Below are 16496 nucleotides of genomic sequence, written 5' to 3'. Positions count from 1 at the left end.
ACCTTGACCTGGCCTTGGACACCTTGCCCAGATTTGTCACCAGCCCCTTCACTCTAGCCTACAAGGAATTGCTTATAGTTTTCCCCAACACAGTGATGCTTCTCACTTACAGTATTGAAATGTTTGTTTTTGTCAGTTCCACTTAACAGCTTAACATATATTCATCTCTTCCAAGTAACCATCAGTGATCTTCTTCCCCAAGAGGAGGCTAGCTTATTGCCTGTTTTTCTTGTTAAGACTTGTCCAGAAAATACCAGTCAGCTCCACCATCATTTTTATTGTATCGTATTTTTCAAGGGCTAGAGAATCTGTATGTGCCAGTGTGCTTTCACCTGTACTTCATCCCTGTCTACCATGGTGAGGATCTTAGTCATTTGGGAAGCTACACCGTGCCAAAGGTTAACACCATGCCAAGGGTTGTCACCATCCCATATACCACAACAGTGTAGTCCTTGTTGACATCTGATCAAGTGACACAATTCCCAAAGCTCATTCTGAAGACTGTCTTCTAATGCCACCTCTCATTCCAACTCTCTTACTTTGTAAGCCTTTCACCCCTCAACCAAAGTAAAAAGGACGGTGAAACAGAGACAAAAGCAGCTTATTAATTTGGAAAGTAGTCTTAGGAATCACAAGTGAGTAGGGAAAGTGAGACAATGAAGTAAGGAAAAGAATGTGTCAATCATTTTACTAGTGTGGGAAACAGGGCTGCAATAACAATGGGGATACTCTGAGACTCTCTATGACCATCACAATGGTCCCAATGGAAAACAGGACTACAAATACCAGTCCCTATTGGTTTAAGGCTTCTTCTGGTGTTGGTGTGTTAATTCCTCATTTCCACCTCGAGCCTATAGTGTTAGGTCAAGTAAGCTCCCAAAGTGCTGGAAAGTCTTGAGGCAAAGGATATCAGATGAAGCTATCAGCCTGCTGGATACTTTGGACCATAGCTGTAGATGAATTTAGGTGGGTTGAGCTGATAAAGGCATGGAATTTATAGTGTCTGCTATATTGTCTCATGACTTCTTTGCATAATGTCACATATTTATAACTATCTGTATTTATATTTTCCATGCTAGACTGAGAAATTTGAGAGAAAATTATGCATGACAGCCCCTGGCAAATGTTGTTCAGTGCGATAACTGTCAACAAGTTCTATTGATTCGATTTCCCAACTGGTTCTTGAATTTGCCTTGCAAACTCTCCCCGGAACCTACACATTTCCTTATTTTTTCTACCTGAGTACTAGAATACCCTCATAATTGACTTTCCTATTGCTTGTCTTGCTTTCTCTTTATCCAGATTCCTCATTCCTGCAATGGTGATCTTTCTAAAGATTCCACTGTTTAAACTTTTAAAAATATCATGCAAACTCCTCATGTTGTATATTAATAGCTATTATTTATTAAGTCTATATGTATAAGACCAATTCAGAGCACTTTGCAAAAGTCATTTTATAATTTTACCAACTGAAGGGATGTTCACAGGAAAATACCTGACTTTGGGGAAGAAAAATTTATAAGGGCTAATGTTCTTTATAATGTTTATATGTAACATAGGCCACACCAGGCTTTAGTAAAACCTGAGTTTCTGTAGCATAAGTAGCTCATATTTCTTGCTTCTAATCATCACCTATTACTTTAGGACCTTACTGATGTGGCACCCTACAAAATTTCCTACAATATTTCTGATTATTCTTTAGGAGTGACCCAGGTGAGTTTATGAAACTAATCTGTCAGCTTGCATGGGATACAACAGATTCAATAGATGCTGCTGCTGAAATAAAGTCCTCAAAGTGTCCACTAAATATGACAATGTGGAAAAACAGCATATTTCTTATTTTTGTCTTGTTTTATTGAAAAAATAGACTAAAAATAGTATTATTTTACACCTGGGGATTTTATAGCATTGTACCTGAAAATACAATCTTTTTTAAAAAAGATTTTATTAATTTGACAGAGACACAGCAAGAGAGGGAAAACAAGTAGAGGGAGTGGGAGAGGGAGAAGCAGGCTTCCTGCTGAGCAGGGAGCCCGATGTGGGGCCCCGTCCCAGGACCCTGGGATCATGACCTGAGCCAAAACCAGATGCTTAACGACTGAGCCACCCAGGTGCCCCTGAAAATATCATCTTTTAAGTTTCTATTCACAGGTCTCTCTCTCTCTCTTTCTCTAGAAGACACATGTTAGACCTTGAGAGGTTGAATTTGAACCACTCTAAAAGGCAAAGTTCTGCTTTTCTCAGAGACAACACTCCTTTATCATGCTGAGGATGTTGTAACTCAGCCATGCCCCTCCATGTGCCTATCAAGAGTCTCTGCATTGGTTGGTCCACCAGTGTAGATGACATGGTCATATCTGCATCCCAGGAAACAATGTAGTTAAATTTCAATTGCATTTTCTGCTAAAAGTATATGCTCTTTATAATTTTTATTATATAATAAAACAAGAAAAATATGGAAAGTACAATTCTTTTTTTTTTTTAAAGATTTTATTTATTCATTTGAGAGAGAATGAGATAGAGAGAGCATGAGAGGGGGAGGGTCAGAGGGAGAAGCAGACTCCCTGCCGAGCAGGGAGCCCGATGCGGGACTCGATCCTGGGACTCCAGGATCATGACCTGAGATGAAGGCAGTCGCTTAACCAACTGAGCCACCCAGGCACCCGGAAAGTACAATTCTTATATAAAATAATTTTTATTTTACCTTCCAACCCATATTTGAATGTATATAAAATATAAATAAAATTTTTAAAGCTAAAAGGAATAGAAATTTTATGATAATAAGTTGACTTAGTTCTCATACACTTAAAAGTCTGTTTTGAATGTATACTTTTCTTACAATGTATAATATCATATATGAAAGAAACATTACTCTATGCTGATATGCACCCTGGGAAGGTCGTGGATTTTTTTTTTAAAGTAGAAGAAGATAGGGTACATGACTGACTAAAGATCAATTCAAAGCATGTGTTCATTTTGAGAGGATTTAGAGTCATGGTTGAACAATGGCTTAACCTCTTCAATAAAAGCTGTTCACAGAAACCCACAAAGCCGTATTTGCCACATTTCTGCCAGGAGTGGCATAGAATTTAGAGAGGTGGAATTGTATCTTTTAGAAGTCAAGCTCTCTAGCACAGTTAATAGATTCTTTTTGAAATTTCCTCATCCTACTGTGGAATAAAAAAGATATCCTTCAAAGAGAAAACCTATAATGGTCCCTTGTCAGGAAGGTCATGAAGAGAATTTTTGCTTTAGAATACACAACCCCTAGCCCCCTTGCTACTTAAGTTTTTATGAATTAACGCTATTTTAGTTCCTATCCATAGTTCATGTCTTTAACATGATATATTGTCAATTTACCTCCATGTTTGCTATAGAGCTTGCTCCGGGTTACCTTCAATAAAAGAAAGGTCAGTTGATAAAAAACGAGGTTAACATTATGATGAGATTTTTTTTAACACTAAACACTAAACCCACCAAGAGAAGAGAATATTACTGAAACTAGCCAGAGATGTAATGATGTAACGGAAAATCTACAAAATGGGTAATCCACAGACAGGTGATTAAAGCATTACTAGACTGGACCTTGGAATTTGAGTATGAAGATAGTAGAATTTAGTTTGTGTGAATGCTTTTGTGATTTTATGAGTTTTGCTAGCAACATGTATGTGAGGTACTAGAAAACTGATGTTATCAGGGTGATCTTGCTGATGAGATAGAGTAAAAGAACTGCAGAACTCATCTGAGTCTGTTAGGTCTGTCAAATCCAAATTTCTATCAACATTAGTAGGGACATTTCAATAATAACAGGAAATGTCTTCACAGCTAGAGGTACTTAAATATTGGATTTTGAGTAAGTAGTCTTGGTTCAGTCATATTTTTCTTTTAAAGATTTATTTTTTTATTTATTTGAGCAGGGGCCTGGCAGAAGGAGAGGGAGAGAATCTCAAGCAGACTCTGTGCTGATTGTGGAGCCTGATGTGGGGCTCGATCCCATGACTCTGAGATCATGGTCTGAGCTGAAACCAAGAGTTGGACACATAACTGACTGAACGACCCAGGGCCTTGGTTCAGTCACTTTTCAAAATGCCTTACTTTAAGCAATTGATGTTACTTCTCATCTGCATAGTGAGATTATTAATACCAGTTTTCTAGGGCCATTATGATGATTTCAGTAATTAAATGTGAAAATGTTTGGTACTTGGTAGGAAACTCAGTAAGCCTTAGGTAAACCTGAAACTGTTCACTAAAAATTAAGAAAAATATTGTTTTATCAAAAAAACTTTTGAATCCTTCTTGACATGCTTGCTGTCATGCAAGCATCAGGACATTTTGATTTTTTTTTTAAGATTTTATTTATTTATTTGACAGAGAGAGAGCGAGAGCAAGCACACAAGCAGGGGGAGCAGCAGATGGAGAGAGAGAAGCAAGCTTTCTGCTGAGTGAGGGGCCCAATGTGGGGTTTGATCCCAGAACCCTGGGATCATGACTCCAGCCGAAGGCAGATGCTCAACTGACTGAGCCACCTACATGCCTGAATCAGGACATTTTGACTCTTCAGAAAGAAATTATTTTTATTTATATGAAATTTGCTCAACAACAACTTTATTTCATCTGTGACTCTTGTGATATCATTAGTGTTTCCACACCTCCTCCCTAACTTTTACCATAACCTTCTCCTAAGGCTCGCACCCCATCTGATCTTGTTTCATTATTTCCTCAAGGTACATCCTGCGTTTAATCATCTAGGAATTCGTCCATAAACCTGGTCACAATCAATCTACCCTGATGATCACATATGTGGCAACTAAAAGATGGAGATGGAGAAATGGGGTTTGATACAAGGATAAAATGAGACTCTGAATTTATGTGAAGCATAGATTTAGATTTTGGTAAGGGATAGAATTTAAACACGTATTTTGCACACACTATTTGATTTGACAAAAAAAAAAAGCAAAAACTTCTGGCATCTTTATATTAGACAGGGCCCATTAGACATATCAAAATATCTTATTATAAATGCACCTTTTAGAAGTTGGGTTGAAAACTATTGACACTGAGGCTAGTAGGTATTGATAGCTTATCTTACTTTCTTCCTTTACTAGTTTTTTTCTACATTTTTGCAGACAGTAAATTGTGCCTGTCAGCACCACTTAGAAGAACAAGTAAATACTAATTAGCTTGAGGCTTTTGGAATTTCTTGACCTGAAGTAGCCTTTCCCCAAGCTAACTTACACATTTTGATTGCATGTTCAGAGAAACAGTACCATTCCTTTAAAATGGCGATTCCCTGTTGAATAGGGCATATTTTGCAGAGTTGATGATTCTTCACATATACAGAATGTATACACATGGAGTTTCATAAAATATGAATGATGCCTGATTTATAACAGAATTTCAAAGTCTTAACATTTACTTTCAATTGTTTGTATAAGACATATTTATTCCATTCCCATTAGTAAATTAGTGAGACCGAAGTGGGTTTCTCAAGGCTCTTCTCTTCAAACTCAGAGAATTCCAATTCAAAAACAAGAATTAAATGTAGGTTCTGGATGTTATTATTTGTGCTCCTTACACAAATTGCTTATTCGTCTAGGTCTCAATTTCTTTCCTCTTAAAATGTATATAATATAGTTTACCAAACAAATCTAAATATTGATTTAGATAATAACTAAAATGATCTAGGAAATAGTAAGTAGTGGTCATATAATAGATTCCTTCAATAGCCAGAAAGTAATTGTTATTAATGACTATGTTTTTCACATCTATATTGTATTAGGGCTTATTAACATGTCTTAAGAAGTGGTATAATTTTTATAATATTAACAATAGTTATAGCTAAATTTGTTAGAATTTTATTGTATACAAAGTAATTTTATACACATTATTTTATTTGATTCCCAAAGCTTATGAGGTTAATTAGTAAAGTAAAAAATAATTACATAATTTTACAAATGTGAAAGAACGGAAGTTCATAAAATGATTTGATTGAAATCATAGACATAGAATTAAGAGAAGAACTCAGACATTTTTGCCCTCAAAATTCAATATTTCCACCAAAATATGCTATAAGTTGTAATAATTTTTTAATTTTGGGGAACTAGTTCTTAGAAACTATGTTTCTCTTATTACGTAAAGACAGCAAACAGTAAAATGTTTAAGCATTGTGAAGTTTCTATCAGTCATTAATTACAAAGGGAAATAATGACAGTCTAAGATAATCCTTCTCTTCTTACTGTTATTCTATACTAACACAGAAATACGTTAATATTTTTCTAGTTCTATATTCTGAAATGAATTAGTTATATAGACAATCTAAGAATTCTGGATTACTTTCTAATAAGTGATATAATATTCATACATGAATTGGTATTTACTTTACATGTCAACGTTTTATGTTCATAGAGGAGGTCTGATTGGTAATTGTGAATCAGAACTCATGACCTGAAATGGGTAAGGTGATTTGAAACGAGATATTTAATTTGCAAGATAGAAAAATTGAAATGGGGGTGTATGTTGAATGCCTCTATCATATAAGATTCAACTCATATGTATATAACCAACAAGATCCTGTTTCTCTTGTACTGTATTCTTTTACTGTATGCTATATACTGTAATAAAATGGAAAGGATAACAGCTGCTTTATACACTTGAAATAAAAGTAGATCTTAAAGACAAAAAAACTGAATATTAAAATTTTTCTTAACTTCCTTATCCTCAGGAAAGGTTATTATAAAATCTGAATGCCATACCTATTTTGTACCTTGTAAGTCTTCATAATATGATATTTTACATCTAAACCTGTTATTAGAACCCCCAATTAAATATCTATTTAAAGGTCAATCATTATACCACCTAACAGTGGCCAAAGGAATTCTTAATAGTTTAAAAAGCAAGAGCAATATCAGCATGATATGATATGTGTAACATTTTATTAGGTAGACAAAAACACAAAGACAAAAACAAGAGAAAGTTAACATTATACATGTATATTTATATAAACATCTATAACATATAATAGGCATATTTGTATTGATGAACTGTCATTTGCGCTGGATAATCACTGTGATTCTATTTCATTTAAAATTATCTTAACAAAAATGAATTAAAAGTTCTAAAAACAGATTTGTTTAACGAATCCCTAATTAAATGTATTGCTTAATATAAATTTTAAGAGTTTCTAAAACATACCTAGTCATGAGACCATCTCAACACAAACAGAGCAAATAAAAGAATTATTCCCTAAAACAATGCATCATTCCACAGAAAGTTAAAATTAGTATTTATTGGAAGGGTCTATTTTGTGGCTACCAGGAATGAGAAGAGAAAAACTCTGAAACAAAAGCCTTGAGGAACCATAAGTCAAGTCTGGGAAACTGCAATTAGTATGCAAATCAAACAGGAAAAGGAAGACAAAATCAGGGAACAATAAACAAAGGCTGGTTGATGATAGGTAAAACTGGATTGAATTAGAAGGGGGTCAAAACCTAAAGCAAAAATGAAAGAGCATTTAGAAAGATGACTGTAAATGACACTGATGTTTATTTGTTGCTGGTCAGGAATTAATGAATAGATTGAGTTGGCTTCTATGTACAAGACCAGGGAGAATAATCAGTGCCTTGTGGTTTTAGTGAGTAGAGATTATAGGATGGATTTTAGTCTATTTTGTCTGTGAGAAAGAGAAATAACTTGATTCCTATACAGATGATTCATGGATGCTCTGATGGATGGTGACAAGGAATAATATTTAATGATGTTGCACAAGTTCTAAGTGATATTGGTTGACCATTTTATGGTCACAGTTGTGTCAGTTACAAAAGTAAGCAGTAAAAGAACACTATGACAAGTAGTAGACAACCAATAAATATTTACATTATTTGATTTCTTTCTGTAATTTCTTTTTTTCCTTAAGGAATACTCTAACACAAGCGCCTATCAAGTCACCATATTTCAATATCTCCTCTACCCTTCCTTTCTCCCTGATATACTTTTTCTTTTTTAAAAAGATTTTATTTATTTATTTATTTATCAGAGAGAGAGAGACAGAGAACACATCAGCAGGGGGACCTGCAGGCAGAGGGAGAAGCAGGCTCCCCACTGAGCAGGGAGCCCGTGTGTGACTCAATCCCAGGACTTGAGCTGAGACCCATGACCTGAGCTGAAGGCAGATGTTTAACTGACTGAGCCACCCAGGTGTCCCCTGATATACTTCTTCTTTTTTTTTTTTTAAGATTTATTTATTTATTTATTTGACAGAGAGAGACACAGCGAGAGAGGGGACACAAGCAGGGGGAGTGGGAGAGGGAGAAGCAGGCTCCCGGCAGAGCAAGGAGCCTGATGCGGGACTCGATCCCAGGACCCTGGGATCATGACCTGAGCTGAAGGCAGTCGCTTAACCAACTGAGCCACCCAGGCGCCCTGATATACTTCTTCTATACTGAGTATACTCAAATGTAAGGCATAGGGAAAATAAGAGAGAGTAATTAGTATTATCCACATATTGAATATACAGAACCTAAATAATAGCTTAAAATTTTATCAGTTCTGAAATTGTAATTTATTTAGTGACATGGAAGAGGCTTCATTTCTCTTGTTATCCAAAATAGTTTCTTACATTTCTTACCATATATGATTTCTTACAAAAGTATATTAATTTACCCCATCTTTGTCCTAATTTAGTAGCAGTAGCTCTCGTTAAAAGGGAATTTTACCATTAGGATATCCTTCTCTCTTCTAGAAAAAAATACAGATGTTAAGTCACTAGTATTGAACATAATAGTAGCTTATTAAAACTACAGGATAGAAGGTAATGATGTTGCCAGAACTATCAAGAATATTGTTCTCTATGATAGCTAGAATTGCAAGATGTCTTCCAAGATTCCCCTTCTGATATAGACACATTATATGATCCCTTCTCCTTCAGTGTGGTGAGAACATGTGATGTGATGGGACATGTTTATAGAGTCTTAGAAGGAGAAGAGAAAGAATGTGGTGACAAAATTTTGATGAGGTAATGGCTGAAAATTTCCAAAACGGATAAAGACAATAAGCCATATGTTAAAGAAAACCTGACTCCAAAGTAGAATTTTAAACGATTTATCTATATAGTAATGCAATAGAGTAAAATTGCAGAAAAGCAAAGACAAAAGAAATTTTAACATGCCCCTAGAGAAAAACAACAACAACATAATACCATCAAAGGAACAACAATAGAACTTAAATCTATTTTCTTAACGATGATAAAAGCTAGAAGACAAATTATATTTTTATTTATTTTATTTTTTTAAAGATTTTATTTATTTATTTGAGAGAGAGAGAATGAGAGAGAGAGAGCACGAGAGGGAAGAGGGCAGAGGGAGAAGCAGACCCCCTGCTGAGCAAGGAGCCCGATGTGGGACTCGATCCCGGGACTCCAGGATCATGACCTGAGCTGAAGGCAGTCGCTTAACCAACTGAGCCACCCAGGCGCCCAACAAATTATATTTTTAAAGTGCTGAAATAAAATAACTGTCAAGCTAGGAGTTTAAAGCTAGAAAAAATATTTCAGAATGAAAATGAAAGAAGGCATTTACAGATACACAAAACTTGAAATAATTTACCATAGTAGAACTGAGTTAAAGAAAATACCAAATATTGCTCTTTAAACAGTGAGGGTATAGCTAGGAGATCCAGGCAGAAATTAAGGCTAAATATATTGGTTAAATCCAAATAAATATTGCTTCTATCAAAACAGTGATAATGATAAAGTGTTGATGAGTTTAAATACACAATTAAAATCCATAAGAATAGTGCATAGAAATTGGGAAAGGCAAAGAGTTAAAGTGCTTGAAGTTTTTTGCTTTGTCTGGAATAAAGCACAAAAGTTGTGGTTAACTTAAACCGGAATAAGTCAAGATTCAAATTTTTATCTCTGCAATAACCATTAAAATAATGGTAAACAAGCTAATAAGTTCTATGCTGTTTACTCTGTTTGTCATATTCTAGACAGATGACCTTTCTTTACCCTGTTCTTTATTCCTGGGAGGCTGACATTACATGGGCATTCTTGCCCTTTGACCCTTCTTGGCTTTGGCTAACAGGCACTGGCATGAAGTATGAGGTTAAGAGAATAAAGATTGGGTATATCCCCAATTCAATCTTTATCGCAGTTATTACATCCTACTAAGGCTACACACGTGGGAGAGCTGTATTCAGTAACTCCAGTCTCCATTAACTCCCACAGAAAATATATGTGCCCTAAGGGACAACCAACCAGTCCTTTACTGCACTAGAAACTGACTGCAGGTACAAGAGTGAGCCCAGCTGAGAGCGTCAGAGCCCAAGCCAAGTTGCTACCCCATAGAATGATTAGCTAATAAACTTTTGATCTTTAAAGCCACTCACTTTCAGGTAGGTTGGTGCGCAATGGGGAAGGGAAGGGAAGTGCGTGTGAGATCATCACGTGAGTTGGTAGACAAGATCTGGCGGTTTAAACCAGACTGAACCGAAGTGGTCAGGGGCAATGGATGTGGTCCTTTTGAGAGCTCAAGATGGCAGTGAACCAACGTATACTCATCATCAGTCACTGGCCACAACCTGAGTCGACATGACTTGCTGACCTGGATCAATGAGTCTCTTGGCAGCTGAATCTGACAAAGGTTGAGCAGTTGTGTTCAGGGGCTTCCTACTGTCAGTTTATAGACATGCTGCTCCCTGGCTCCATTGCCTTGAAGACTAATACATCCAGAACTTCAAAATGCTACAAGCAGATTTTTTTTTTAAAGATTTTTATTTATTTATTCATGAGAGACAGAGAGAGAGAGAGAGAGAGAAGCAGAGGGAGAAGCAGGCTCCCAAGGAGCAGGGAGCCCGATGCGGGACTCGATTCCAGGACCCTGGGATCATGACCTGAGCTGAAGGCAGACGCTTAACCGTCTGAGCCACCCAGGCGCCCAGCTACAAGCAGATTTTAAGAGAATGGGTGTTGACAAAATAATTCCTGTGGACAAATTAGTAAAAGGGAAGTTTCAGGACAATTTTGAATTCCTTCCATGGTTCAAGAAGTTTTCTGATGTGGGCGCCTGGGTGGCTCAGTTGGTTAAGCGACTGCCTTCGGCTCAGGTCATGATCCTGGAGTCCCAGGATCGAGTCCCGCATCGGGATCCCTGCTCGGCAGGGAGTCTGCTTCTCCCTCTGACCCTCCTCCCTCTCATGTTCTCTGTCTCTCATTCTCTCTGTCTCAAATAAATAAATAAAATCTTTAAAAAAAAAAAAAAAAGAAGTTTTCTGATGCAAACTGTGATGGAAAAGACTATGACCCTGTAGCTGCCAGACAAGATCAAGGAAGGACAGTTGCTCCCTCTCTTGTTGCTCCAGCTCTGAACAAACCAAAGAAGCCTCTCAACTCTAGCAGTGCAGCTCCACAGAGACCCATTGCAGCACACAGAACCACTGCAACCCCTAAGACTGGCCCGGGTGTGGTGCAAAAGAAACTTGGTGTGGGCAACAGGGATGATGAACGGGGATGATGAAGTGGTGAATTGATGCAGCAGGTCAATGTATTGAAACTTACCATTGAAGACTTGAAGAAAGAGAGATTTTGACTTTGGAAAACTAAGGAACATTGAATTGATTTGCCAGGAGAACGAGGGCAAAAACAACTCTCTATTGCAGAGGATGGTGGACATTCTGTATGCCAGATCCGAAGGCTTTGTGATACTTGATGAAGGGGGCCCACAGGAGGAACAAGAAGAGTGTCAACAGCCTGGACCAGCAGAGCAACATGCGAATTATTCACTCCAAATCATGTGCTTAAGTATAAAACCTCCCTTATATTATTCTTGGAGGACTCACGGGTTTCTTTTCATAAGCAAAAATGTACCTCTTCTTAAAGTGCACTTTGCAGAAGTTTTACTCCTTTTCCAATGAGTTTGAGTTAGGACTTTTGTAGCAGAGCAGTATTAAATTCTAGTTGGTTCACCTAGGGAACAAAGAGGCTGACCATGGGGCTCACTGGGTGGTGGCTGGTAACACTGATTGCTGGAGAAGGTGTTTTTATGTAATACACTGAGGTGGAGAGCTCACTACAGAAAGGTAAAGACTGATCTGAATTTTAAGCTAATGTGAAATCTTGGCAGAGAACGTTTTAAAAAGTAAATGCCTTAAGAGTATTTGAATGTTTCCTTATTTCAAAATATAAAATGTAACATGACAGGAGATTTTATGTATTTGACATTGTGTCTGAGAAGGAAGGGCTAGATCTCTGGACCTTTGGAATCTGCTGTTCACAGGCCTTCCAGGGCTGCTTGAATCCTCAAAGGCCTAGACCTTGGTCCAAAAGGAAAGTTTAAAAGTTGCTCTGTAGGGGCGCCTGGCTGCCTCAGTTGGTAGAGCATGTGACTTCATCTTGGGGTTTTGAGTTTGAGCCCCATGTTGGGTGTAGAGATTACTTAAAAGTAAATTAAAAAATCTTAATAATCAAGTGTATTCTATTGATTACTTGTATTACAATCACGAGGATGATGTTCTAATGTAGATAACTAGAGTCATTCTTTTATTTTATGAATCAGCTTCTCTGAGTTTTCAAAGTTACCATAGTGTTTCTGAACCTTTAGTACACATTTGAATCACCTGTATTCTTGAGAATCTAAAACTGAAATATATACATAGTAGGTGTATTATGTGACTTTTCATATATATTTTCATGAAGAATTACAGGTGGTCAAATAAAACATTCTATGAGGAATATTGCTTCAAAGAGCTCTTTATTAGTTTCATTAATTGATGAATCTTTGTTAATAAACTCAGTACAGTGCCTCATTATAGAAGGTGCTTAATTGATATTTGTCATTAAATTAATGACTCATTTGATCTATTATTCTTTTTCAGAATGGGCAAGATAATATTCTTAATTCTTAACATGGAATAATTTTATAATAGATATATCAATTATATGTATGTATATATGTATTTCATAAACTTGTTGAAGAAAAACGTTTTCAATGACACTTGTTAAAGATAGTAAGGCAGATTTTATTCAGGATCATTGCAATATGTATAGGAACCTCTGTAATGAGATATTACAGTGGGCGAGAGAGATTGGGCTCAATGCCAAATACAGCATAAGCCAGTGGGTGTTTATAGCTAAGGAGCAGGGTAGAGCATGGTCAGTGAAAGGAAAATTAGGAGACATCTGGCTAAGGGAGGGAGATTCTGGCTAAACTGACCTAACAGGATTCTTGTTGAGGACAGGCCAGAGTGATCAGACATCACCTGGGAGATGTGGAGGATGAGGAACTTGCTCAGGTAGCCAGGGTAACAGATGTGGAAAGTGAGGAGTTCTGATTAACCTGACTTTTAGCAGGGTTCTTGCTAAAACTAGATTTTACAAGGAAATGAACAGATAGATTTGCCAAAGAGAAGGTTCAGGGGCCTGACTAAAGTTTGGTCAAGCAAAGAATCTTTGTCATACTCCATATATACAGGGACATTAAATTTTATTTCTTCTGGTTGTCATGTAAAGTGAGCTAAATGATGCAGGTAAAGTGAACTAAAAGATTATATATCAGTCTTACTGAATGATTAATATTGCTAAAACTTTATGAATTTCTAACAGATTCAAAATAAGAATTGATTTTAGGAGGATTATTAAATTGTATCTATAATGATAAAAGGAATATTTATCTCTCATTCTTTCTACATCAAGTGCACTATCCCTACTTAATGTATACTTGGTGGGTCATGTACTCCTTGCTGACAAGAATAAATAGAGATAGCTACATTAGGTATAATCACTCTCTGGGGAAATTTTAAAATGTTACATTAATTTGTAAATTGATATAATTGTTTTGTTTACAAATTGTTAGAATTTCAACCTCATGATTAAAATAATGTGGCACAACCTTGCTTTTGTTAAGTGTGATATCCTTATTTTGCTAGGAAAAGATTCTTTTAATAATGCTTTCTTCTTGGCCTTAGATTTTTAAGCTGCTTAAGATAAAAAAAAATATCATGGGGATCAACTGGTTATTTACAAAAATGTGTAATAGGTCATCTCTTGAATAAATACCACCAAAGATGTCGGCGTAATCTGAGCTAACACTGCAAATCATATTTAATATGTAATTAAAAAATCTAAATATTGAAGAAAGGAAGCTTCTATGGAAGTTAATAATAAATTATATCAGTTTGCTCACCACCATACCTTTGAAAATTTCTGCCATTAAGAAACAGATTTGACCTTTATAGGGTTCTCATTTATTACTGTATTGCTACTTTTTAAAATTGGTGTGAAAGAATTTGGTAAATCTTATAATTTTCTTGATCATAGTGTTTTACTAGCCAAGTGCTATGAAAGTGTATATTAAAAAGCTAAATATAATGAAAAACACATGCTTAAATCTCTCATTCTCCTAATTATTATATTTTATTTGGGGCATTTTTCTGTAGAAAACTCTAAGCAGACTGTGAGGACAAAGTGATTCAAGATATGTCATTAACAATGGCCAAGATTGCCTCTCATACACAATTTAGTATCTATTACTCTGGAAGAGACAGAGTCAATAGAATAAAGGAATAAGATACATAACTGAAAATTGGGTTTGAATTCATAATCTGAAATTTCCTTGAACCTTCAAACAAAAATTTAAGTCAAATTAAGATAATATTATTGGGTTCTCAATACCATCTAAATAATAAATGAGTTGTATAGTTTCTTATAATTTATCTGTTTTATCTTTAAACCTATTAAAACATTTGCTTCAGTGCATGAACTACTTTAAGAATTTTACATATTTCAAAACTAAATCATTATGTCAAAAACTAAATCAAAAGTCACTACACTTTTAAAAATCTCACTTGATGCTTTTCATGACAATTCCTAAGTACATTAGGATGAACTTGCTTTATCTTATATACAGATGAAGAAAATGCGGTTTAAAAAGTTATGTTTTCTTCAAGGACTTTTTTTTTTATGTTTTTTATTGTTATGTTAATCCCTATACATTACATCATTAGTTTTAGATGTAGTGTTCCATGATTCATTGTTTGTGCATAACACCCAGTGCTCCATGCAGAACGTGCCCTCCTCAATACCCATCACCAGGCTAACCCATCCTCCCACCCTCCTCCCCTCTAGAACCCTCAATTTGTTTTTCAGAGTCCATCATCTCTCATGGTTCGTTTGCCCCTCCGATATCCCCCCCTTCATTCTTCCCCTCCTGCTATCTTCTAATTTTAGGTAGTTAACATACAGCACAATATTGGTTTCTGGAGTAGAATTCAGTGATTTATTACTTACATAATATACCCAGTTCTCATCATAACAGATGCCCTCCCTTAACATCCATTACCCATTTAGCTCATCCCCCACCTACCTTTCTCCAGCAACCCTCAGTTTGTTTCCTATGATTAAGAGTCTCCTATGGCTTGTTTTCCCTCTCTCCTTTTCTTCTTTTCCCCTTTTCCATATGTTCACCTGTTATCTTTCTTATTCCACATATGAGATCATATGGTATTTGTCTTTCTCTGACTGACTTACTTCATTTAGTTTAATCACTCTAGCTCCAACCATGTCATTGCAAAGGGCAAGATTTCATTCTTTTTGATGGCTAATATTCCATTGTATATTTATACCACATCTTCTTTATCTATTCATCAGTAGATGGACATTTGGGCTCTCTCCATAGTTTGGCTATTGTTGATAATACTGCTATAAACATTGGGGTGCATGTATCCCTTCAAATCTGTATTTTTGTATCCTTTGGGTAAATACTTAGTTGTGTAATTGCTGGATGGTAGGGTATTTCTATTTTTAACATTTTGAGGAATCTCTATCTTGTTTTCCAGAGCGGCTGTACCAGCTTGCATTCCCACTATAAGTGCAAATGGTTCCCCCTTCTCTGCATCCTTGCCAATACCTGTTGTTTCTTGTGTTGTTAATTTTAGCCATCCTGACAGGTGTGAGGTGGTATCTCATCGTGGTTTTGATTTGTATTTCCTTAATGATGAGTGATGTTGAACATCTTTTCATGTGTCTGTTAGCCATCTGGATGTCTCTTTTGGAAAAGTGCCTATTCATGTCTCCTAAATGCTGGAGTTGAGTCTATTAGATATTGTTGGGTCATGCTATAAAATAAACAATCTAAAATTCTTGGTGATTTACAACATCAAATAGCTATTTCTCATTGAAGTTTTGTTTGCTATGACTTTGCTTTGGGATGCAGTCCAGGTTGATGTCTGCACAGTATACCTTCACATTTTACTGCCCCAATGGACAGAGCTTTCTAGCACATGTTCTTCCTATAGCACAGGGCATAGGAACAAAACAGGAGGTGGAAACTTGCAATGCCTCTAAAATGTCTGCTTGGATGTGGCATACACATTCCATTAGCTAACACAAGATAATTGTGCAAAAGGAATTAATGATTGAAGTCAATGGAGCAGGATTGTATTATCCGCCTATAGACAAGGAAGACTGAATACTTGAGAACAATAATGCAATTTGCTGTTCAAAGTTT

At 36.1% G+C, this 16496-nt stretch overlaps 1 pseudogene; it reads left to right on the top strand.

Annotated features, from left to right (window-relative positions):
- Positions 1–754: 754 nt before the first annotated feature.
- Positions 755–11907, top strand: LOC110578446 (annotated as a pseudogene).
- The last annotated feature ends 4589 nt before the right edge of the window (positions 11908–16496 follow it).

Source organism: Neomonachus schauinslandi, chromosome 1 (assembly GCF_002201575.2).
Source record: "Neomonachus schauinslandi chromosome 1, ASM220157v2, whole genome shotgun sequence".
NCBI classification, from domain to species: domain Eukaryota; kingdom Metazoa; phylum Chordata; class Mammalia; order Carnivora; family Phocidae; genus Neomonachus; species Neomonachus schauinslandi.
This window is presented reverse-complemented; position numbering and strand designations above follow the sequence as displayed.